Below are 24,278 nucleotides of genomic sequence, written 5' to 3'. Positions count from 1 at the left end.
TCTCAGGGAGGTTAGTCACTGAGGAGGGAGAGAAAGGACGGTCTGGGCCGAAGGCCCTGCACACGTAAAGGACACGTGAGAAGCTCAAGCAGCCTGCATAGCGAAGCTGAAGGAGCTTTCTACAAGCCTCTGGCAGTTCCAGGGGAGGCTCTGGTTCCTCTGAGATGGACATTTCGTCATTTTCCAATGAAGGAACAGTGTAGCCACTCAGCCCTGGGCTGTGCCGTACAGAGGCCTTTTGTGAGCTGTGTCCGCCCTGCCCGCCTGTCCTCCCGGCCCAGTGTGGTCCCTGCTGTGCATCAGCAAGCAGATCTCTGACCTTGCCTCAGCCCCGTGGAATGAAGGGATCCGGAAAGATCCCAAGAGCTACCCTAGCTCATCTCTCTGCTTCCAGAAAGGACTTTTCTGTACTGTCAGACTCCTAGGGAAGATACCACAACTCCCTTGACCTCCCACTGCCGTGTCAAATCACCCTTTCTATGAAGACACACTTCCTTGGGTCTAATATAATTCCTTCCTGCTCAAAAAGCCTGGCTTCTCAGCTCTGTCTTCTTGTGTGGCAGAACAGTAGGTGACCTCTGAAAAGACTGCCTCCAACACCTGTGACACAGCCACCCTTGGACCCTGGGATCTGGATTTTCCTCCTGGCCCGACCCCTTGCGAGCCGTGTGACATCTGACAAATCACTCAACCTTTCAGTGATTCAGGTTCTCATCTGTAAAATGGGCACAGTCATACTTGTCTCTGAGGACGAAACATAGACAAAAGACTTCACACAGTGCCTAACTCATCATAAACGCTCATCAAATTGGAGCCTAAAAAGTGAAAAAGCTAATCTCTTGGGCACCTGCAAGTCCGCACACAATTTGGGGACTAACAAAGCTCTGGTCAGCTTTTCCAGAAAGAACAACAACAACAACAACAAACAACAACAAATCAAATGCCTGAAAATAGTGAGTACACCTGTAGCCTTCTTTTCTACCAGTATGCAGAAATATTTGTAAGGAGCAGTTACCTATCAGTTACGCGTCAGTTATAAAAGTGTTAAATAAATCCGTGAAGGCAAAGAAAAAAAGAGAAAGACACAAGCACCATCCTGCCGTTGCCATGACAACGAGGCAGGTTACCTGGACAAAGATTTTGGAAGTCTCTTAAAAGAATAGCCAGAGATGTTTCCATCTCTTTGGGGAGGGACAGAGTCTTTCTTTATCTTCCACTAAAATGCACTTGTATGCTGAATGTGTCCCAATTAACACAGGGCCACATCTGAGAGGAGCGAGGACAGGACGTTGTGAGCAAGCAGGTGGTGGGATGGAAAGACAGTTGGCAGGGGGCTGCGAGGTAGAGGCAATATCAGTGGAAAACGCCAAGATCAAACTGCCAGGATCTGCATTGTTTCATTTAAAATGCCCAAAGAGCATTCACTCAAAAGCATCATCCTCACCCACAAAGACCCCCAACCGCCGCAGATTAACTTTATAAGAAATTGAATCTTCACCGAGAACACTCTCCTTTCTATTAACAGTAGCGACGCGAAGAAAGTGATTAAAAACTGTGGTGGGCAAGATTTTTCCCTGAAAGTCATTTTTTTCATACGTAAAGGAATAAAGAGCTTGGGACTCATGACGCGCGTCCCCCCCCCTCCCATCTCCTCGGGTGTTGCATACAGGTCGTGTGTCTGTGTATGTATGTGTTTCCCTCCTACGATCCGCAGTTTACACGTAACATAATAATCTTGCACACCTCTCTCTCATTTTTGAGTTAATCGATAGCATTTTTAAAGCAGCAAATAGGGGCTATTTGTAATAGTATTTCCTTTAATTGCATATTTTTCAAACACAAGACTATTAAAGTAGCTGTCCATGAAAGCACCCATTCAACTCTCCTCTGAGGTGCCCCTTCATTCTGAAAGGGCTCACTCGTCAAGCTCAATAGCATCTCTTGGCTGCCTGAGAAAAAGCACTGGAGGGAAAAAAAAAAAAAAAAAAGCAACCTATTTTCCAGATCAAAGTAATCCCTACTCCATTGCCATGGCTGCAGACGTCTCTTTCTTCTTTTCATTGACCAGACAAGGTCCTTCTCAGCGCCCTGCTTCTTTTTTTTTTTTTTCCTTTTTCTTTTTCTTTCTTTCTTTTTTTTTTTTTTTTTTTGCCTGAATTTGTTTTCTCGTTGGGAAAAGTGGTCATTAAGGTATTAGTTTAGGTTGATTGGTTCTTCAGCAACAGAAGAGGCTTCTGATGCTTTGTTATCTCTGACACGATCTCAAAACAAAACAGTGGCCTGATTATTATACAATATAGAAATCATAACTCAAGGCAGCAGGCTTCCTGTTGAAACCCATGCAGTGAATGTGGGTTTGTGATTACACGCCTAACCTACTGGACTTTTCGCGGCTGCCTTTTGGGCCTGAGTGTCTGGCCACATCCCCGGACATTGCGTGGGACTTCACCTCCCTGCCCTGGCCGTTGAGCCCCCCTCCCGTGGACCCGAATCCCATCCCCCCTCCAGTTGTTGAGGCCACTTGCCTCCATTTACTCCAACCAGTGGCGCATTCAGTAGAAAGAATGGGGAGAGGGAGAGGGATGGCTTTGATGTGTCCCGGGGCAGGAAATCACTTGGATGATTCTTCCAGGGCCACTTGGCAGCAGGTAGAGGGTGGGACAGCTGGTGGGAAGGTCGGTGGCTGGGATGTGACTGCTCAACCGTAGCGGGTTGACTGTGCTGCCCCTGCAAACTTAGAAGTTTATTCCTATCGTCTGGTAGGCGGTAGGGATAAGGGAGAAAGATCAGAGGGCTTGGCACATACACCTGGGAAAAGGAGAATTCCAAACTATCAAATAACATGCCGGAAGCTTTCATTGACTTTTCAAGACCAACTGACCCAAGTCTTCAAGCCCAATCTGATAAGGACATATGACTGCCAACACCCAAGAGGTAGGGTGCATGGTAGTTAGCCCCATGGAGCCTGAATCCAGACTTCAAGCCTCTCTTTCTCCTCATCTGCCAAAATACAGTTGGTAACAGGTTCGCTGTGGGGAATAATAATAATAATAATAATAAAAAATAATATGTGCCATACTCACTATGTGCCAAACACTGGGCTTGGCACTTGATACATGGTGTCTCATCTCCTGCTTACCACAAGCCTATGGAATATTTCCTATCCAACGCCCCCTCTTTCTTACAAGGGAACAGGCGTAGGAACCTGAAGTAAGTTATCCAGAGTCCTGCAGCTGGAAAGTGAAGCGGGATTCAAACCCAGTCGGCCCAAACTCCAGGGAACTATCAGCCAGTGAAATCCCGTACAAAGTATTGATTCCGGTACAAGACACTCAGCAATATTACTGAGCTTTCATTTTGCATCGCCGACATTAATTGTCAACCTCCCTCTGTGGCTTCGTCCAAATGAAGAAAAGTACGCGACGGGGCTTCGGTCAGTGAAGGCTTTATGAAAGCAAACGCGGCAAAGTTAATTACGGTGACTGGAACTGGCACACGGGATAACGGACAACATTTCTTGACTCAAAAGTTCCGTGGAGATACATAGCGCTTGAGGCCTCCCTGGGGGAGGTGGGGGGGGCGGGGGGGATGGGTCGGGAACGGGAGCTCATTTCTAAAGGCGGCGCGGCCAAGAGGTATGGCCAAAAGGTCTACAGACACTGGTGTCACGGCCGCCTCAGCTGGGTGCAGGTGGTGATGTGGACGGTGCTTCTGCATTAGCCGCAGGGAGAGGGCGAGCAGAGCCGAGGACACAACCCAGTTAGCCATACCAGAGAACGCCTGACCACACACTCCCTGCCACCCATACTCAGAAAATATGTTCACAGAGGCTCTAAATCTTTCCCTGTTCCTATGTGAAGATGCCCCCAAGGAATCCGGTGCTCCTGCAATCTACAAACTCTTAGGGAAACCCAGACAGCTTATTGAGAAGCCTCCTTCGTTCCCTTATTGGATTAGTATTTACTGAGACCCCTCTAAGTGCCAGGCACAAAGAATATAAAAAGGATCGACTAGGTCCCTGACCTGTGGCAGGAGGAGGAGTTAAGTGGTCAACACTGAAGCGGACCGTATTATGTCATTTGAGGGACCGGTGTCCCGAGAGCCCTGGGAAAGACAGCGAAGGCCAGGGGTGGCTAATTCTGATGTGAAGGTAGAAGAAAGTGGGGTGGTGGCAGGGGGTGGGATCCTGGAAGGCTTCTCAGAGGAGGTGCCAGGTGGAGACGAGGGTGAGGCAGTGTGTGACTGAGGTCCTGACAACTAATTCTGGCTCCGTCCAACGTTCTTGCCTGTTGTGCGTATCAGTAAGAATCATGGGAACCCAGAGCTCCCTCAGAGGCTGTGGAGGATACACAAAATAAGTAAGAGATAGGTCCCCCCTCCCTCCGGACACTTAAGATGTGATAGCGATACAATCCCAACTTTGGCTTTACCGCTCTGCAAAGCCTTCTAACGTTTCACACGCTACAGAGTAAGAGGAAGCTAAGCGTTAGCGGGAGGCCGGGAACACTCCTGAATGTGACCGCCAGCTGGCACCATGGGAACGCCTACAAAGAGCCCAGTCGCGAACATGGTTCTTAACCATCGCCCTGGAGTCAGGTCAGCTCCCCCACACGCTGTTTGAACTTGGGCAAGCCACCTAACCTCTCGGAGACTGTGTCACCTCATCTTCAAAATGGAGATCCTGGGGCGCCCGGGTGGCGCAGTCGGTTAAGCGTCCGACTTCAGCCAGGTCACGATCTCGCGGTCCGTGAGTTCAAGCCCCGCGTCAGGCTCTGGGCTGATGGCTCGGAGCCTGGAGCCTGTTTCCGATTCTGTGTCTCCCTCTCTCTCTGCCCCTCCCCCGTTCATGCTCTGTCTCTCTCTGTCCCAAAAATAAATAAACGTTGGAAAAAAAAAATTAAAATAAAAAAAATAAAAAAAAAAGAGTAAGCTCTCAATAATAACAATAAAGTTACGGGATGCTTATGATTTATAGTTATTTACTTTTTAAATAAGTGCGTTTAAGTAATATTATTCTTGAGCTGGGTGACATGGTGGACACAAATACAGCTAATGGCCACGTTTAGACTCTCAGCACGTGCCAGTCACTGTTCCGGACACTTCACGTGTTTTATTTCAATTCACTGGATTCTCACGACACTAGGAAAGGTATTATCATCCCCAGTTTACAGGTAAAAAACCTTGGCCACAGAGAAGTTAAGCCACTTGCCCAAGGCCACACAGCAAAGCCAGGATTCCAACAGATGGGAGGGTGGCTCAAGCAAGCTGTACTCCCAACCACTCTGGGGTGCTGCTTCTCGTCACAACGAATCAGACACGACCCTCGAAAAGAACGCTGGAAGGCAACCTGACGTATGATAAGTCTCCGGAGAAAGAAAAATCATAAAAGCACCCAAAGAAGAGCTGATGAGATTGACCCAACCCAAATGGGGACGTCAAGGAAAGGGAACCGTGAAGAAAAGCAGGGGCGTGCCGCGTCGTGGAAGCAAGAGGAAAAGAGTTCGGAAAGAAGCGGGTAGGCGGTGGCCGGCCACGCCAGGTACTACAGTGATGGAAAGGTGGAGGAACCTTCAGAACAACTAGGATGTAGCACAGCGAGGAGCGCAGTTAAGGGAGAGAGCAGATACCACGGAGGGCGGAGGGTAAAGCCAAATGACAAGGGATGGTAGGGAAGCGACACCAGTCGCTGTAGACTTCCCTTTTGAAAAGGTTAGTAACAAAAGGGAGGCAAGAGAGGAATGCCAGTTCAAAGGATTTTTCCCCTCCCAGACGAGAGTCCTTTGTTTGTTATCAGAATGGAACTTGCGCGTAGAGAAAGAGCGAAGGTGCGGGAGACAGTTGTGGACAATTTATGAATGAGCGGAGAACGTGCACAGCTTCTGTGGGGTGGCTCCAGCGGGGGCTGTGGCCTCGGCCAAGAGGGACGCGCTCCTGCCTCTGATTCAAGAGGGAAGACGGGACGGAAGGAGACAGAGAGACATTTTGATAATGGAGGGGCGGTGAGACAGCTCCCAGGAGCTGGTTCTAACCTTCTCGGCACGGACAGTTCCGGGAAAAGAAGCAAGGATGTTGCTGGACTCTGTCTGGGCAGCTCCCGATGGAGATGCCATTTCCCCTTTTGGGCCGGCTGGCAAACTCTTACTAACCCTTCAGAACCCTGACCACCTCCTCTGACCCCCTAGGCGCCAAGGCGGAGCCGGGGCTCGGTCACCTGCACTCGTTCACTTATCCCTCCCTTACTACGTTAGTCGCGCCGTCTTGTAATTAGTTTCGTTTACGTCTCTCTCCTCTTTCAGTCTTTAGTCCTGGATGGTGGAGACCACGTTACACTTACCTTAATTTCTCTCCCACCTAACCAGTATTAAAAGATATGCAGTAAATGGCGTGTCGAACGAATAAAGACATCAGTCCGTAAGCCATACATAAAAGGACTCCAATTCGGACCCAGAAAGGGAGTAACGTTTTCGAACTAGCATCCTAAATGTCTAGGTTCGTTTCAGATAGAAAACAGTCTGCTCTTGGGCAATTACCCTAACCTCTCTGCATCTAATAACCCAAGCTCTGAAAAATGGGAGCACGATCCATGGAACTGTGGGCTTCATTAGTGAATGCCAGGAAAGGGCTTTTTAAGTGGCAAAGCAGATAATTACAGAAAATGCCTCTGAGGGAGAAAGACGACAAAAATGCGTCTGAGGGACAATGGAGGAGCTTTCTTCCAGGATTTCCCCCACATTGCGCTCTGACATAAGCAGCTACAGAGGACTCAGAGCCCTCTCAAAGGCCCTGCGCCCCTAGGTCCCAAGGTTATGTGTTCACCAAGTTCACGAACGGCTGTGAAAGACTATCTGTTAGAAAGCACAAGGGTCCTGCTACTCAGCACCTCCCAGCTCAGGGCCGATCTGCTCCCTACTTAACTTCCGGCTTTTTCTATTGTTCTGTCCTGTGGCTCCCGATTTCTGCCTTTCTAGAGCAGCAACAGAAGCCACTCAATGTGCTTGACCCTTGGAAACACACTCGTGCTCCCAGGAAGTACACGATCATTTATCACTGCCGTTTTCCAAGTGTTAGCTAGATAAAGAGATACCTAGGTAAGCCCTCAAAACAGCCACCAGCTTATTTGCCCAAGATGTGATACAGCCTACTCCAGGTAAGCTTCAAAAACAAGGTGACGCTGAGTAGTAAGACACGTTTGCATTCTGGGCTTTTTAAAAACAACAAATTTAGGGGCGCCTGGGTGGCGCAGTCGGTTAAGCGTCCGACTTCAGCCAGGTCACGATCTCGCGGTCCGTGAGTTCGAGCCCCGCGTCAGGCTCTGGGCTGATGGCTCGGAGCCTGGAGCCTGTTTCCGATTCTGTGTCTCCCTCTCTCTCTGCCCCTCGCCCGTTCATGCTCTGTCTCTCTCTGTCCCAAAAATAAATAAATGTTGAAAAAAAAATTTAAAAACAACAAATTTATGATTGACATATTTTACACTTATTTCTAAGGCCAGAGAAATAGAAGGCATAATGTATTCTGGATGGCTGGTCCTAAATGTAGAGGAACACTGCAATGGAAAAGTTTAGAGATGATAATTCTAAAACGTCTGTGTTTGAGTAATATTATAATTCCTCTCTACACACACAAAGAGGCACGTGGGCACACGCACACTCCTCTAAAATTGATTTTGCCGAAGATAAATTCATAATTAGTTTGCCCCCCAGATACCCACATTCCATATTCGTAATATGTGTGGTAATAATGGGTAAAGATAGTCTAGAATTTTTAATTGTCACAGTTAATCAAAAGGTGACTATATATAGAACAGATCAGAGCTGGAAAGAATAGTAGAAGAAAAAAAAAAGAATGGGGGTGAGAAGTGAAGAAAAGAATGTGACACAAAAAAGAAAGATAAGAATAAGAATTTATTACGAGATTTCTGTGTCAGTCAGGGGTCCCAATTCTTTTCCAGACTGATTCTCAATCCACGTTCAGACATCTTCAGAATGGGGGCACTTCAGGTTTGAGAAAGGCCTTAAATTGGCTATGTATGTGACACCGAAGAAGGTTTTATTTCCTAACACTGCAGGTTGCTTGCTTAGTATCAAAGCAGTTCACTGTCTGTAGTTCTGCAAAAACAAATGTAGAAAATTTGCTACGGCTCTAATGAAAAGTCTTCTTGGTATCTACATTAGCTAGTTGATCTTAACGTTAGCCACTCAGAGCTCCTTTGGAAACTTACAATTAGCTGGGAGAGAGAAAATGACGGCGTGTTCTTACTACCGACAGGACTTCAAGGTCCACACAGAAACGGAAAGGCCCTTAGTCAAGGATACCATATGAGGAAGCCTTTCAGTTGTTGGAAAGTCAGCCTAAATGACTTCTAGTATCACTTCACAGCTGTGAACTTGCATGATTCAATGACCTCACAGGCAAATCGCGAGATTATTCTGTGATGTGGACATCACCGGGACATCGCATCCCTCCCGGAGAGACCTCCTGTTGAATACATGCAGAAACTCCTGAAACAAGAGTCAACTGTACTCTGCGTGACCCACACACCTTGCAGTGATCCTCTGTGCTGCCTGAGCCCTGAGGGCCTGCTCCGTGCACCCTGATGACCTGATGATAAATTCGCTTGGCCCCCATTCATCCAATGAAATATCTGTCCTTAGCGGAACCTCAGCTGGTGTCCTTCTCTGGGCAAAGTCGAGGTAAGTAATTTTAGAGTGCGCCATACCTTAGAAATTTGGGCTCACCTGTTCCATCAACCGTCAAAACAGAAACTAAAGCCTCACTCAGTAAAAAGGTTATATTGTTCAACCAGTACGTCATTAGTGTTGAACGGACATAAATTAAGAGAGTGGAGGAGATCTTTGGTCTTCTTTTTGAGGTCTAGGACCTCAAATCTCCCTCCTTGATGTCTCCACACAGGTTTTACTCCAAGTACTGAATGTGGAAAGATTAAAGTCTGGGGAGGAAAAAGTAGGGTGGAAGGAAGTCGGGAGGGGGAGGGGCCGGAGGGGCCACATCATGATTCAAATTCTACCGTGCAAGTCATCAACTGTGAGGTATATCAAAAGCAATCATAATAAAAAGCATAAATCCTCAGTGCATACCCTTAGAATCCAAGACTTCCAGAAAACTATGGGATACAGGACATTATTTCAGCTATGCACTTATAGGTTTATACAAAGGCTTCGGCTTTCAAGTGACTATTTTGGAGTAAAGAAGAAGCGAAGCCACAGCCAGAATCTAAGGGCCAAGATCTGAAAACCAAGCAAATATATACAAATGTACAGTAATTCATAGGTAAGGGGCTTTGATCCAGTTGTCTGAATATCTGCCTCAATTTCTATTGTCTGTTTATTTGCATTCATATCTCTTGCCATACTCACTATGGTCGACTAGCATCCCATAGAATCACTAAAAACATTTCACACGAATCCAAATTCTGCTTGTCCTTAGGTAAGAGAGATTGGTCAAAGCACTTCATATAAATGTCACTAAGGAAAGTCTCCATTTAAAGTGTGGGTAACAGGGGCGCCTGGGTAAGTCAGTCGGTTACGCGTCCTACTCTTGATCTCAGCTCAGGTCAGGATCTCACGGTTCGTGGGTCCACGTCCCACATCGGGCTCTGCGCTGATGGTACGGAGCCTGCTCGGGATTCTGTCTCTCCCGCTCTCTCTCTGCCCCTCCCCCACATGTGCTCATGCTCTCTCTCTCTCTCTCTCTCTCAAAATAAATAAATAAACTTAATAAAAAATAAAGAGTGAGTAATAATTACTCTGTATCTTCTTTCATGCGTATTTGAAGTCCCTGCAACTTTTCAAAGCGTTTTCACGGAGAGCATTTCATTTTGGTGTCTGCTCCATGAACAGACTTCAAAGAACATTACAACCACAAACCTGCCAACCGCCCCGCTGAAAGTTATGCCTGGAGCCTGGTGCCTTTTGGTAAACTGTTGACTGTAGGTCATTCCTACTCCAGGCAAGTAAACATCCGTTGCAATTCACCTGGCTAGAGTACAACAGCAATCAGCGTTAGAGAAAGGCAGTGCTCAAGTGGCAAGTCGTATCGACTCAGGCTGTAGAAAGATCCAGAAGGTCAAAATACAGGTCTTCTTAGTCCTTGCAATGTCGAAGGAAGAGATCTGTGTCCTTCAATCACCCCCATAAGTAATGTGTCCACGGTGTTTATAGCTTCCTCCCATCCTGACATTTCCTCATAATTTAGCATTCCTGGTAAGGCTTCAATGAAAGCTGAATTTTTCACTGGAGCTAGGTCATGCTGACAGTGATAGCAACTGACAGGAGATTAAAAGGAACCAAAGATACTGTGCTGAAAATGTCTCATCAAGGTCACCCACTCGTGATAAGGCAAGTGGAGAGTGAGGGAGAAATACAGGCTTATCGCTTAAGAACCAACGGGGACAACGACATTATCTAATTATTCTTCTTCAGTCCCATCTCCTCCAGCCTCCCATTCATACACACATGCTTTTAAGCAAGTCTATTATTTAAAAATTACCATAAGACGGTTCTCTTTATCCGTCCAAGGTGCAGCTACTATAAAGGCGGTGACGCCAAGTTTCCCAATCCTGCTGAGCAGAAGTCACCCCCGTGTCACTCAGCTCATCCCTTTACCACAGCACATCCATGTTACGTGACATTCTCCCCCCAAACTGTGACCCCTTCATGTGTTTGAAGCACGTCTCCCTCTTCTTTCTTTCTTTTTTTCTTTTAGTGTTTATTAATTTTTGAGAGAGAGAGAGAGAGAGAGTGAACAGGGGAGGAGCAGAGAGAGAGGGAGACACAGAATCCGAAGCAGGCTCCAGGCTCTGAGCTATCAGCACAGAGCCCCACGCGGGGCTCGAACTCACAAGCTGCGAGATCACGACCTGAGCCGAAGTCGGACACTGAACCAGCTGAGCCACCCAGGCGCCACCCCCCCCTCCCCCGTTCTTTCTATTTAACTACACGAGGTCAGAACTACCTAGCTATCTATTAAACCTCGTGATTCTCCCTCTCTAACACAGAGTTGCTGCTAAGAAGTTCCTGCCAAGCTAGGGACTACTTTTTCCGGCTTCATTTACATCTAGATTGGCCACAGGACGAGTTTCACTCAGTAGAATGTGAGTGGAAGGGACGTACTTGACCTTGAGGTGTTTGTAACACACCACACAGCCACACTCTCTTTTGCCCGCTACCAGCGAGGTGCAAAACTTGATGAGGCTAGATGCTGCCCGCGTGATGAGGGCTCAGAAATCACTGCATGGAAGAAAGCTACTACGGACTAGAAGCAATGTATTGGACCAGGACAAGAGGAAGAAATGGACTCCTATTTAAAAAAAAAAAAAATCTTTACATACTGTAGGGTCTATTTGTTATCTGAGCACACCCTAACTAATACATTGAGCCTAATACAGTGGCATATATATCCATTCAAGAGCTAACGAAGAACTAAATGGGGCAGCCCGCCATTTCTCTATGAAAGAGCCCGATTATTTTGTACTTTGCAGGGGAAAGGTTAAGCAGGGATGGCGTCTCACGAAATTACACCCAGTTCACCGTTATTACGGAAATCATCTCCGAACGCTATATGGAACAGACTGACGCTAGCAAGCAGGGTTTTTATGTTCCTTCACATTCATAGAGACATGTTTAAATTTTGCTACTGTGGGAGAATGTTGAGGTTGTCATGGCGACAAGTTAAAGCAACAGAGTGCATGTGATGTACTGGGATGCTTGGTGCTAGCCATGCCAGCAAAAACATAAAATGATTCTCTCGTACGGAGAAAACTCTACTAAGGGTTACGGTGTGACAGCCAACTCTTTGTCTTTCGCCTTCTAGGAACGATAATGTAACGCACCGATTTGCTAACAATCTTGACGATACTGCTAGTTCCACAACGAAATGGATTTTAGAGTAACGATGAGACAATTGGTAGAGGATCATCACTGTATCTCCACCCTTCTGGAAAAATGCATACATACATACACACACACACACACACACGCGCGCGCGCGTTGGGCCTACACAAGTAAAATCCGACTGAGTTGATGAATTGAATGGACAATAAATTGGAAGTAAGCAATCAAATTAAGCCCCTCCTGAGCAGAGGTTTTAGAGCAAATTTCTTAAGTAATTACCCCAACTCTTTGATTTACTTCACCATGCTCAGAGAGTCTTTATTGATCCCTTCTCTGTGGACCAGGAGCCTAATTCTCTGCAATATACTTGCTCCTTATTCAAGTTATCATCACTCTCTTATGAAAATTAAATGTTTCAAGCAGGGCTGGTCTACCTTCCCCCGGGATATTACTCTCCTCTCTGAGTGACCTTAGGGCTTCAAAATGTCTGGAAGCAATAATCGTGAGACAGCACAAAGGGCAGGTGGCTCGGATCCAAATTAAAAGAGAAAAGAAACAGGTTTGGGCTCATGAAATGTGGCAAGCTGGAGTAGAGATGTTTGATGGGCAAGCACACTTTGGGGAGACCAATATTGCTAGCTGTTCTTTGAATGGTAAAGGTAAAGAAAAAACTCTCCTGACATCTTTTCTCATTAAGGCCCTAGAAAGTAATTCAGGAAAACTTTCAACTCTAAGAAGAAACACGGAAGGGGCGCCTGGGTGGCTCAGCCGGTTGAGCGTCTGACTTCGGCTCAGGTCACGATCTCGCGGTCTGTGAGTTGGAGCCCCGCGTCGGGCTCTGGGCTGACGGCTCGGAGCCTGGAGCCTGCTTCGGATTCTGTGTCTCCCTCTCTCTCTGCCCCTCCCCCGTTCATGCTCTGTCTCTCTCTGTCTCAAAAAGAAATAAATGTTAAAAAAAATTTTTTTAAATAAAAAAAAAAGAAGAAACACGGAAAACAATATGGCATCCCTACTTTTGGTCTAGATTCCTGTTTTCCTCTTTCTCTCACCCTATCATTTCGGTTTCTATGTGCTGATTAACGAATTTCTAGGGGCTGATTAACAGCCCCTCCTAGTTTCATTCCGAAAGCATACTGGCAACTTCCTGGAGAAGAAATGCAAGCTTTGAGAGCCCTTCCCTCCCTGGGACAGTAGAAGCCATGCAGGAAAGCGATTCCAACCCAGAGAAGCCATTACTATAGTGAAAAGCATGACACAAAGTCATGTGCACTTTGGACCCCACCTGCAATGGCATAAACCATTTCAAGGCAGAACAAAACGGCATAGGCAAACATAAAGAGGAACTGAATTCAATCACAATGCCAGATGGTCTCAGGCGGCCCTTTGACTGCTCCTGGTGCAAACCAGGGTCAAAGACATCTGACGTGGCTCAGTAGACACAGGAGATCAATAATGCTAAATAGCAGTGTCTGCAGTGAGAAACAAATCATTGCAAATTTAGATAAAACGCTCTCCGTGCTCAGGGCTCCTGATGGAAGCCCTACATCTACCATACTGGCATTGCCCCTATGACACCCTCTCCCTGGGAGGGGAGAATGAGGAAGAGAGGCAGGGAGAGAAAGAGCAGGAGCCAGGGGTGGTACTCTAGCTGTTGTGTTGTCTCCCACTGAGAAGCCCCAAATAGTTTAGCGCCCATCTGGCCAATTCAAGGAGAAAACACGGAGAGTGTGAGCTATTTTGAGAATGATGAGGACAAACCATACCTCCGTCTCAGAAGAGACTGGGAGGTAGCTAAATGAAGTCAGGAACAGTAGGATCAACAGAAAGCAAATTCTATTTAATGACTTAAACTTACTGAGGACTCATCACACGAGCCAGGTCCATTTTACTACCAAGGAAACTAAGACTTGATGAAGTTAAGCCACATTTCCTACATCCCAGGATTGTAAGCAGTAAACCCAGGACTCACGCCAGCGCTGACTCACTACGAAGTCAGAGAGTGGCCTTAACTCAGTGCCACACAGCTCCACATACGGCTCGCTTGTAAATGCCACTAAATGGGTTTCTCAAAGCCTCTCTCTTCCTCACGGTCTTCATCATGTCGGGGTCAGTGGTTGTGTCCTTGACCTATCTTGATGCACAGAAACAAGGACAAAATGTCTCCAAAGGCCACCGAGCTGTCTGGGCGGAGGGTGGAGGCAGAGAACAATGGCTTACAGGGAAATGCACGGGGCATGGAGGTTGAAGCGTGGCACTACGCCATTTGCTTCCCTCGGCCAAGTCTCCTCAGAGAAGCTTGGGTGGTTGAACTAAGGGGATAAACTGGCAAATTCTATTGTGGCTTGCTCAAACCGCCACATTTTCATTGTTATCGTATGACACATTGTTGTAAGAACCCACGCTAACAGAAATACAAAGGATGTAGGAGGCAGTGTCAATTTCCAAGACTTCAACTCCACGTTGGGAGCACACTTCTCAGGACCCTTCTGCTGAGGCCAGTGGTCTGTGTCTCCCCAACCCTCCTGACCCATTTCACAGATGCTGCACTCATAGAAAAAAAAAAGGGGGGGGGGAATCATACGGCCAATATCGACTTTGTTTTACTTGTGATTAAAAAATTACTCTTCGGCCTTCGGAAGGAAACTAGGATTTACTCAGCAGGTCCGATGCATAAGCCTCTATGCAAGGTGATTTAGCCACATGCTAGCTTATCAATTTCTCACAATCACCTTTTGAGGTACCCCACACCCACCTTCCATGGAGGCTGATGGAACTGAAGTTTTCAGTGATCAGTCTGCCCGGAGCCAGGACCTACGTGGCTGCTCGGGGACTCAAGCCTATATTCTTAAGACATTCAAAATCGGCACTCTTCCTTCGTTTAAAAAAAATTTTTTTTTACATGTATTCATTTCTGAGACAGAGAGAGAGGCCAATCGTGAGTGAGGGAGCGGCAGAGAGAGGGGGAGACAGAACCCGAAGAAGGCTCCAGGCTCTGAGCTGTCAGCACAGAGCCTGACGCAGGGCTTGAACTCATGAACCGGGAGATCATGACCTGAGCGGAAGTCGGACGCTTAACTAACTGACTGAGCCACCCAGGCGCCCCAGTACTCTTCCTTCTATGCGCTTCTCTGGTCCTCTTTAATGATTTAGGTCCTTGCCACCCCTCTGGGTCATCATTCTCAACTTTAGCCATCGTAAGTCACTTAAGTAGAAGGTAGAGCATATTGAACTGAAAAACTGTACTGAGATAAATGTAAAGTCAAGAAGTTAAGGCTCTGTCTACAATCCTACATTCAGTGGTTTGCCTCTCCTCTGTCTCTCTCCCCTAAAACCGAAATACAGAAGGATCGTTCCAATTACTTGAAAGTTGACTAGTTGATTGGTTAGTTGATTCCAGATTCCCAGAGACTTAAAGAGACGCGTTTCCCGTCCACAGAAACTTTCATGGATAATGTCTATTTGGAAAAGGATCTCCGACGAGAAGACGTAACTCACTTACGGACTGTTCCACCTCTGAGAAACAGGGGGTATCAGAAAGAGCGGGGACCTGAGAGTCATCCAGACCCAAATGAGAATCCTGGCTCCCCCACCCAGGTCAAGACGGGCAAGTCATCTTCCTTCTCTGAGGCTCAGTGTCTTCCTGTTTCATCTCGGAACGCTGCCACCAACCTCCAAGTGGCGCTCTGCGGACCAAATGGGATCATCTACACAAAATGCCAGCCATCACGCCTGGCACATACACGCGTTCATTCAGTAAAGTGGAGTTTCCTTCTCCATCCCTCTGAACTACCTGTTTATTGTCCCTGAAGGAGATGGCCTGAGAGCGTGTGCTGTGCCCACTGCTGGTCGAGCCCAGAGTCCATCTGGCGAAGGGAGGAGGCATCGATTTTTTGGCTTCTCGCTTTCTGCAATTTTAATTGGCCGAAGGAGGCGGCAATTTACAACCTTGCCATTTATCCGCGGCTACCCCGGTGTTGGTGGCCAGGAAGGTGGCGTTTCAAAGAGTGCCCGACAATTGTTAAGGCCAGATGATTACTTTACTACTATTTTGTGTGTTGTGTAACAGATCTCCATATTGTGTCATTCAGAGTCTCTCACAACTGCTTGGATCCCACAGATGGCGTCTCCGCTTTTATACCGCCCTACTTTCCCGGAATTTCTACATCTCCAGGGCCATTACCGCCTCCTGACTCTCTCACACTTATCCTATTATGCTATTATCCTGCACCCAGCACTGGCTGTTTTATTTGCTACTTTCTGCCACAATATTATGGGCCCTGAGTTGCAGCCTAATCTTAGATAGTGTCTGTCTGCTTGTTGTTTGTGCACTCCACTGGGGAAAAGGGAGGTGTGGAACATTCATTTGTGTACATATCAGGCGAGAGACAATGCCAAAGCATTTCAGTGAGCAGGAAGCAGCAGGCACAAGGAAAGGTAGCATGCTCCAGCTAAAATCACTAAAACCCACAGTTGAAAGTCACCACACACCCTGATATGTATACAATCCAAACTGAAAGGGAAGATTAGCAATTAGCTGGTAAATTATCTTTACGTGCGTTCCCCTTTAAAAGTCACTTTGGAGCCTTAACTCTTTAAAGGGACTCCCTACGCAGCATTCTCTGTGTCCATCGCAGCTGGCTTTCTGTGTAGATGGAAGAGGCTAGAACCCGAGGGTTGTTCAGATCTAGGGCCGGGTTCAAATCACACCTGGATTTCCGAGTACTGGTTGCATCAGCCAGGCTATAGTCTTGGCTCTGTAACCAACTTAGCAAGTTACCCAATGCCTTTGGGCTTCTATGTCCTCATCTATAATATGGGGTTGACACTGTTTATCTGGCATGGTTTGGGGAAGGTAACTGAAATATGTGTAAGCTTGTGATATTGTGCCCGTGACCAGAAGAACTGATATTTATTTATCCCGCCCCCTTCTTTAATACTCAAATAAGCCACCAACCCACACATGGCTCTAGCATGTTAATTCCAATGGCCTAGCTTCCTAGGTAAACTGGTTTCCATGGGGCTGGGTTCATCCCCCTCTTACTCAGCCCAGGGACTTAGAATAAGGGCTTAACAAATATTAGTGGAATTAGGGACAAGTGGAATTACAAACCTGCAGAACAATTGGTGAGTTCAAAGGAAGAGAGGATCACAGCTTTTTAAATTAGATTCTTTTCAGCCATACCCTTACAGATTACCATTCATAGCACCCTCGTCGAAAATGGTCTATGCCTCCATTTTATATACAAAAAATAGAGAGGGGGGAAGAGGGAGGGAGGGATGGGGATAAGGAAGGGAGGGGGAAGGGAGGAGAGAGGGAAGGAAAGAAGGAAGGAAGGAAGGAAGGAAGGAAGGAAGGAAGGAAGGAAGGAAGGAAGGAAGAAAGAAGGCAAACACCTGAGAGCTTCCTATGTCAAACAACAGTCCCTGACTGCCCATCTTAAGCGGAATGCTCATAGAATACAAATCAACTTCACTACTAGCTACTCCTAAATGGTAATTAAGAAGGACAATGTGATTTGGGAAAGGTGGGAGGAAAGAATCCCTAACTCCCAAGGCTGACCAGATGACTTGAATTCTCTGACGTGTTATATTATCAGCGTTACCATCGCATCCGGGCGACGTAGCAGATGGAAAGCTCACAGCGTTTCGTGGCGTCCCAGGCAGATCACAACCAGACATCATCTTTATTTACTGAGCACCTACTATGCGTTCACAGCTCAGCAGCCCAGAAACTAATTCAGATCAGCTTAGCCCCGGCGGGATAAAGTTTGAGCCATGCATGATAAGGCTTGAATTAAATGCTTATTTAGAAGGAAGGAACAAGCAAGCTGCCTGGGAAAGAAGGGAAAAGGGCACCGGCCCCCATTCTGGGAGGGGCAACGTCTAGACCTCCCCTCAAAGAAAGTCTTATGTGTGGACCCAGGTGCTGCTGCGGGGGGCCTGGTGGGGCGGTGGGGGATAAAAGGCTTTCTGGAGGCCCTCTGACCCCAGCCGTCCCACGGGAAATGAGCGAGGAGGCTGCTGGCTCGCAGACAAGCAGGTGTGCCCTTAAGAAGCCACGGAGATTAGCTGAGGCTTATCCAAACCTCTGCAGGAGGCAAATCTCTCCTGGCTCTCTCAGGGGACCTCAGCACTCTTCTGGAATCAAATAAGCCAGATGCGGAATGGACGTCAACTTGGCCTTTGTGAATCCAGGGCCCCAGAGCAGGAATCTGGACCCCATCACCCTCACCAGGGCCCCCGGTGAAAGCGCATTTGCGAAGAATATGTTCAGGAAAAGGAAGACAGAGCAAAAGAAATGACTGTGAGTTGGAATCACAGACGAATGAAGCCTTGCTTACTCTTGGATCTTTGTCTTTGGGGCAATTTTGACGCAGCCCCCCTCAACGCTCCGCATTTGGCAATTTGACCAAAAGTTTCTTCTTCCTCTGGAAAATGTGGCTTTGGGGGAACGTAGGCAGCATCTGCTCTTCAGCAAAGGTAAAAGCCAGAAGGCTCAGGAGGTTGCGACCCTCCTTCTGAGGAGCCCTAAGAGGAGAAAATGTGCACTAGGTGTGCACAAGAATCCTGATTCTGCTGCATACAAGCTGTGTGACTCTGAACAAGTCCCCTAACCTCTCTGAGCATCAATTCTCCCATCCTAAGACGAGTCTAACAAGGGCTCCTTCATGGAACTGTTTTGAGTATTGAACAGAATAACAGCTTGTACATGCAGTTGGCAGAGGACCTTGCATACAGAAGGCGCTCGATAAAGGTAGTTCCTTCTACTCTTCCCTCTTTCGACAACCCAATTCCCTGCTTAAAACAGTAGATACAATCCCTTCTATTTGACACTTGTCAACACCCATTCCCAGTGAGGGGTAATTCACTTGCCCAGAGCTCACGCAGAGGGAAGACTGGAGATCAGAATCCAGATTTCCCCAATGCCCTCGGTAGTCCTTGCTGTTTGATTGGCACCATGAAGAAGCCCCAGTGCCCAGTCTCAGAAAGGTCCAGGAATGGCTGTGGCAGAAGGGAGACCTCAGAATCAGATGCTAGTATACACAGGGTACCTCACAGAGGAGCCCACGAGGGGGCCAGTGTCTAAACCGTCTCTGAAACGTGGCTGAAACTCACCGGAAGACACGTGGGATGTGTGGGGCTAGAGGTGGGGTGACCTTCACAGCCGTAACTAACATTGTGACCCAGAGGCCCCTTATCTTTTGAATTGGTCGCGCCGCACGCGTGCCCACGTACAAGACCATTGGCTCCGGAGTCTCTGAGACGTGGAGACGTCCCTGGTGCAAGGACAACAATGGTAGGACTGTTTTCACAAACCATCCCCTTCCCTGGAGCACATGTGGCGTGAGCAGGAACGTAACGCCAGTGATAGGGTCCAGCCTTCTCTCTACCTGGCTCTCAGGTCCTCTCTGCCAGCCAGACGGTGGTGAAGCTCATCTTTGTTTCTTCCCAGAGGAGGCTGAGTTTCTACTTCGGTTTGAAATACTGGATGATTTTCGAACTAGAAGGACTCTCCTATGTGTTTCTTGCTCATTTCATAAATGAAGGAACTGAAGGAGGCTCTGAGATGGGGAAATAACTTGCCCAAGGTCATGAAGCTAACTTATCACCTCCTCCACCGACCCACCCGGGGTGTTGGGGACCCACGTGGACGGGAGAAACAATCTCTTTGCACGGTTTCATCATGGTAGAGCTAACTGCTCACAGAGCGCATGAAAAAGGCGGTCAAGGTCAAGTGTGATAAGAAAACAACCAGCATGACAAATGTGCGGGTATTCCGTTATACATCTTCAGGAGAAAGTAAATACGTAAAACGCCAAAAAGCCCTCGCAAGTAGTATTACTTTCTTAATTCAGAGATTTCTTTACGGGTCCCCAGGGCAGTCTGCCATAATTACTATGGAGATGGAAAGTCACTATAAATACATTCTTTGGTTTAGTCTCATCATGTCTGATAAAGTTGTTTCATTCAGCTGTGATTTATTGATCACCTACCACGTGTCCAGGTATGTCCTATGTGCCAAGAATATGTAGATGGACAGCCGCGGCCTCTATGCTCAAGAAACTCGCTGTCTAAGGAAGGGCAAAAACAGGTGCTACATAAAATAAATCAAAGACCCACATGTAAGGCCTCCAACTATAAAACATTTAAGAGAAAATAGAGGGGGAAAGTTTTATGACATTGGATTTGGCGATGATTTCTTGAATATAACATCAAAAGCCAAGCAGAAAAAGAAAAAAAAATAGATAAATCACCCTACATATAAATTTAAAACTTCTGGTCATTACACGACATGATCGGCAGAGTGGAAAAACAACCTACTGAATGATACAGGAAATATCTGCAAATCATCTATCCAACAAGGGATCCCAAATATACAAAAAATTCCTATAACTCAGCAATGAAAACAAACAACTCGATTCCAAAACGGGCAGAGGACTTGAACAGACATTTTTGGCAAAGGAGGCATACGAATGGCCAAAAAGTACACGAAAACATCACCACTCCTTAGGGAAATGCAAACTAAAAGTATAGTGAAATACTACCTCGTGCACCTTAAGATGGTTTGCTACCCCCAAAAAACAGAAAATAAACATTGGAGAAGGTATGGAGAAATCAGAAGCCTCGTGCGCTGTTGGTCGAATGGAAAACGGTGCAGCCAGTGTGGAAAACAGCGTGGTGGTATTTCCAACACTTAAAAATAGAACTACCCATGATTCCGCAATCTCACTTCTGGGTACACATCCAAAAGCATTGAAAGCAGGGTACTGAAGAGATATTTGTACACCCATGTTTATAGCAGAATTAGTCAAGGTAGCCAAAAGGTAGAAGTGACCCACGTGTCCATCAACGGATGAATGGATGAATGAAATAGAATATTACTCAGCCTTAAAAAAGAAGGAATTCCTAACACATGTTACACTATGGATGAACCTTGAGGACCTTATGTTAAGTGACAGCAGCCAGCCACAGACAACAAGCTGTGAGGACAAATGGTATGTGAATCTAAAAAACAAAATAAACAAACAAGCAAGACAGAAATAGATCCAGAAGCACGGAGAACAAACTGGTAGTTTTCAAAGGGAAGGAAAGTCACGAGGGGGAGGGGGTGATATCAGGGAAGGTGGATTAGGAGATACAAACTTCCAATTCTAAATCACAGGGATTAAAAGTACAGCCCAGGAAACAGAGTCAATGATATTGTAATAGCGTCATTAAAAATGGTTAAGGTAGTAATTTTTATGTTGTGTATATTTTACCAAAAATTACAAAAATAGGGGGACCCTGGGTGGCTCAGTTGGTTAAGCATCTGACAACGGCTCAGGTCATGATCTCACGGTTCGTGAGTTCAAGCCCTGCGTCGGGCTCTGTGCTGACAGCTCAGAGCCTGGAACCTGCTTCGGATCCTGTGTCTCCCTCTCTCTCTGCCCCTCCCCAGTTTGCCGTCTGTCTCTCTCTCTCAAAAATAAATAAACATTAAAAATTTTTTTAAAAAATTAAAAAAAATAGAAATACAGGCACTACCATTAGTGAACTTACCAGGGGCCAACATAAGTCCCTAGGGCCCCAGCAAAGCCCATGCTATAGGTGAAGCCCCTATAAAACCACTCACAGGGAAACATCAAGATTCTCTGTGAAAGCATGTTATCCTGAGAGGAGAAGAGGGAAACCATTGCTGAAGAAAGCTGGTACACGGCAGAGCCCTACCTACTCTCTCGCAAACCATAAGCCTCACCCGATGATCATACAACCGGTAACGTTAAACTTCTGCTTCAACAGTGAGAAACCCCTTGAAGGCGCCATCTTGCTAGAAGAGACCGCCCAGGACGGCCTAAAAGTTCTAAACCATTAACTTCTGCTTTTGACCGTTACAAGGTTTTGCTTCTTGTCTTTGGGCCGGGGCGCTAGGGACTGAGGAAATCTTTGTAGGTATCCGGCACGGCTTTTGAAACAAAACATTCAACTTGCAGAGAAGGACTTACCAGTTTATTTCATCTGACGGTATTCCAGATCTTGTAGGGCAGATCTCCTGGAGCACCACAGTCGTGGAAAGACGGGAATGACTGAATGCGGAACGCCAACATCTTTATGGAGAGGGAATTCAAGAAAGACAAATTAACTGAGGGAAAAGGAAAATAATTTCCCCATGGTCCCAACATTCATATATCTCACCCAGCTTTTGGGTGCCTTGAAAACATCACGCCTCTCTCTTCAGCATTTAAGGTTTTTTTTTTTTTAATGTTTACTTTTGAGAGAGAGAGAGAGAGAGCGCTCGAGCAGGGGAGGGGCAGAGAGAGAGGGAGACAGAATCCAAAGCAGGCTCCAGGCTCTGAGCTGTCAGCACAGGGCCCAACACAGGGCTTGAACTCACAAACTGCGAGATCACGACCTGAGCCGAAGTCAGCCGCTCAACCTACTGGGCCACCCAGGCACCCCTTAAATTTTTTTAACGTTTATTTATTTTTGAGGGAGGGGGAGCGCAAGCTCGTGGGGGAGGGGCAGAGAGAAGGGGACAGAGGATCCAAAGTGGGCTCCACACTGACAGCAGCAAGCCTGATGCCAGCCTTGAACTCAAGAACCATGAGATCATGACCTGAGCCGAAGTCAGCCGCTCAACCTACTGGGCCACCCTGGTGTCCCTCTCCTCAGCATTTAGTAAGGTCCCTTTTCATGTGTTGGGTGGGCTCAATGCTGTGCTAAGGCTGAGGGTACGTGGAGAAGAGACACAGCCCCTGCACTCAAGTTTACATCCGAGGGAGCGAAAAAGCATGAATTACCCTGTCATCTTGGACGACATATTGTGGCTCTGTCTACGGAAACTAAAGGAAGCCAACGTGCCCCCCACCCCTTCTGCCGCCGTCAGACAAGAAAACGAAAGCCCAGAGGAACAAGAGGTTAGACAGGGAGCGTCTCTTCACGAGCTTGGCCAGATGAGGTGGCGGTCCCAAAGCCATGCTCCCCGGTGCACAGCGTCCCTCTCCCTACATGCCCAGTCTCTGCCGGGACTTGGTCAGAACCCGTTGGCTGAGAGTACAGGACTCCATCCCTATCCAAGCCCGGTAGCCTCCCAGCAAGGAGACGCTCCCTGTCCCTTGGCCACAGAACATGCAGTCATAATACCTCGGGTCAAAAGGCGAGCAGCCAGCCAGTGCGCCAGGCGAGCCCATCAGCACCACTGTCCCAAATGCAAGGCTGTCTTCGCGAATTAAATATGACACATCCCCATGATCCCACGGCTCTGATAGACCTCGCCGCCTGACATGCTGGGTCAGCCTAATTCCCACCCGTTTCAGACACCCAAACAAATTAACACATGCTCCCCGATGACGCAAAACTCTGTGTGTGTGCGTGTGTGCGTGCGTGTGTGTGTGTGTGTGTGTGTGTGTGTTGAAGCCTCCGTGCAACTACATGATCATCAGTGAAATATTCATTAGACTGGCACTGACCTATAAGAGGGAGGCGACATCAGCCGGCCCTCGAGCCTCAGCTATTTCGAAAGTCAGCTTCTCGCCTCGGTCAGGGGAACGTATTTAAACCTCAGTGCGGGGCCCTCACTCTCTTTTGCACGGGCTCCATCCACCAGGCTGAATGAAGCTTTCAGAACCAGCAAGGACCAGATGGCCCTCCAAGATCATTTCTGAATGTTTGCATCTGAGTCATTTGTATGCGGAAGTCTTCACAAAATCGCAATCTGGGTAGCAGGCTCCAGGCTGAGTCCAGCTTTCCAGACAGCCCATCTTTGCCTACAATGGAGAAGACAAGCACAATATTGTAGAGCTCCACAAAAATATTACAGCGTTTATCTATATGTGTAGCATCAAATACATGAAGTGTCCCTGTCAGGCTGTCACTACAACGGTAGCGTGCCACAGCCTCCCTCCCCACCCCCACCCCACCCCCGGTGATTTTCCTTTTTTTCCACCGCACCTACCATTTCTTCCCCCGGCACAGGTTGAAAGCCAGCTTTGTGGATCCGCCAGCAGAGGGAACTAAGGTACCGGTGCAATAAGCCGAATCCCAGCAAAGAAGTCAGAGCCCAGAGAGATTTAGACTAATGGCAATGGGCTCCAGTCTCAGCACATGCTGGGAGCTCTCGCGCCAGAAAGTGGCGTGGGATGTTGCCAGAAGCGCTTTGGCAGACGGGGCTGCTCAACGGAGGGAGAGGGAAGGCAGCGAGGCGCGGAGGGCGTCAGAAGCCCCGGGGAGGGCAAACAGGCTCGTTAGTGGGAGGCAATCAACATAAAGGGGATCCACCCAGCACTCCCCATCCTGGGTATTCACCCTGGAGAAGAGAAAGCTTACGCTCATGCAAACGCTCGTGCATAGATGTTTATGGCAGCTCTATTCATCATCACCCCGAACTGGGAACGAGCCAAATGTCCTGCAAGCAGTGAATGAATAAACCAAATGTGGTATATCCATACAACG

The 24,278-nt window shown here is 47.4% G+C and overlaps 1 long non-coding RNA gene across 13 annotated transcripts in view; it reads right to left on the bottom strand.

Moving 5' to 3' along the window:
- LOC147576907 (uncharacterized) overlaps positions 1 to 24,278 on the bottom strand; it is a 279,867-nt gene that overhangs the window by 182,625 nt on the left and 72,964 nt on the right. For 12 of the 13 annotated variants that reach the window (XR_015241264.1, XR_015241267.1, XR_015241262.1 and 9 more), the window contains 2 exons: positions 23,297 to 23,593; positions 21,833 to 21,934 (listed from right to left, as the gene is read on the bottom strand). This is a non-coding gene — a long non-coding RNA (uncharacterized LOC147576907). The remainder of the gene's footprint in view (positions 1 to 21,832; positions 21,935 to 23,296; positions 23,594 to 24,278) is intronic. The other variant, XR_015241271.1, reaches the window with a different exon arrangement.

The sequence above is a fragment of the Puma concolor genome, chromosome D1 (genome assembly GCF_028749965.1).
Source record: "Puma concolor isolate L17-30 chromosome D1, mPumCon1.1.hap2, whole genome shotgun sequence".
Lineage (NCBI taxonomy): Eukaryota > Metazoa > Chordata > Mammalia > Carnivora > Felidae > Puma > Puma concolor.
The sequence above is the reverse complement of the archived record's forward strand: the minus strand, read 5'-3'. Positions and strand labels throughout refer to the sequence as shown.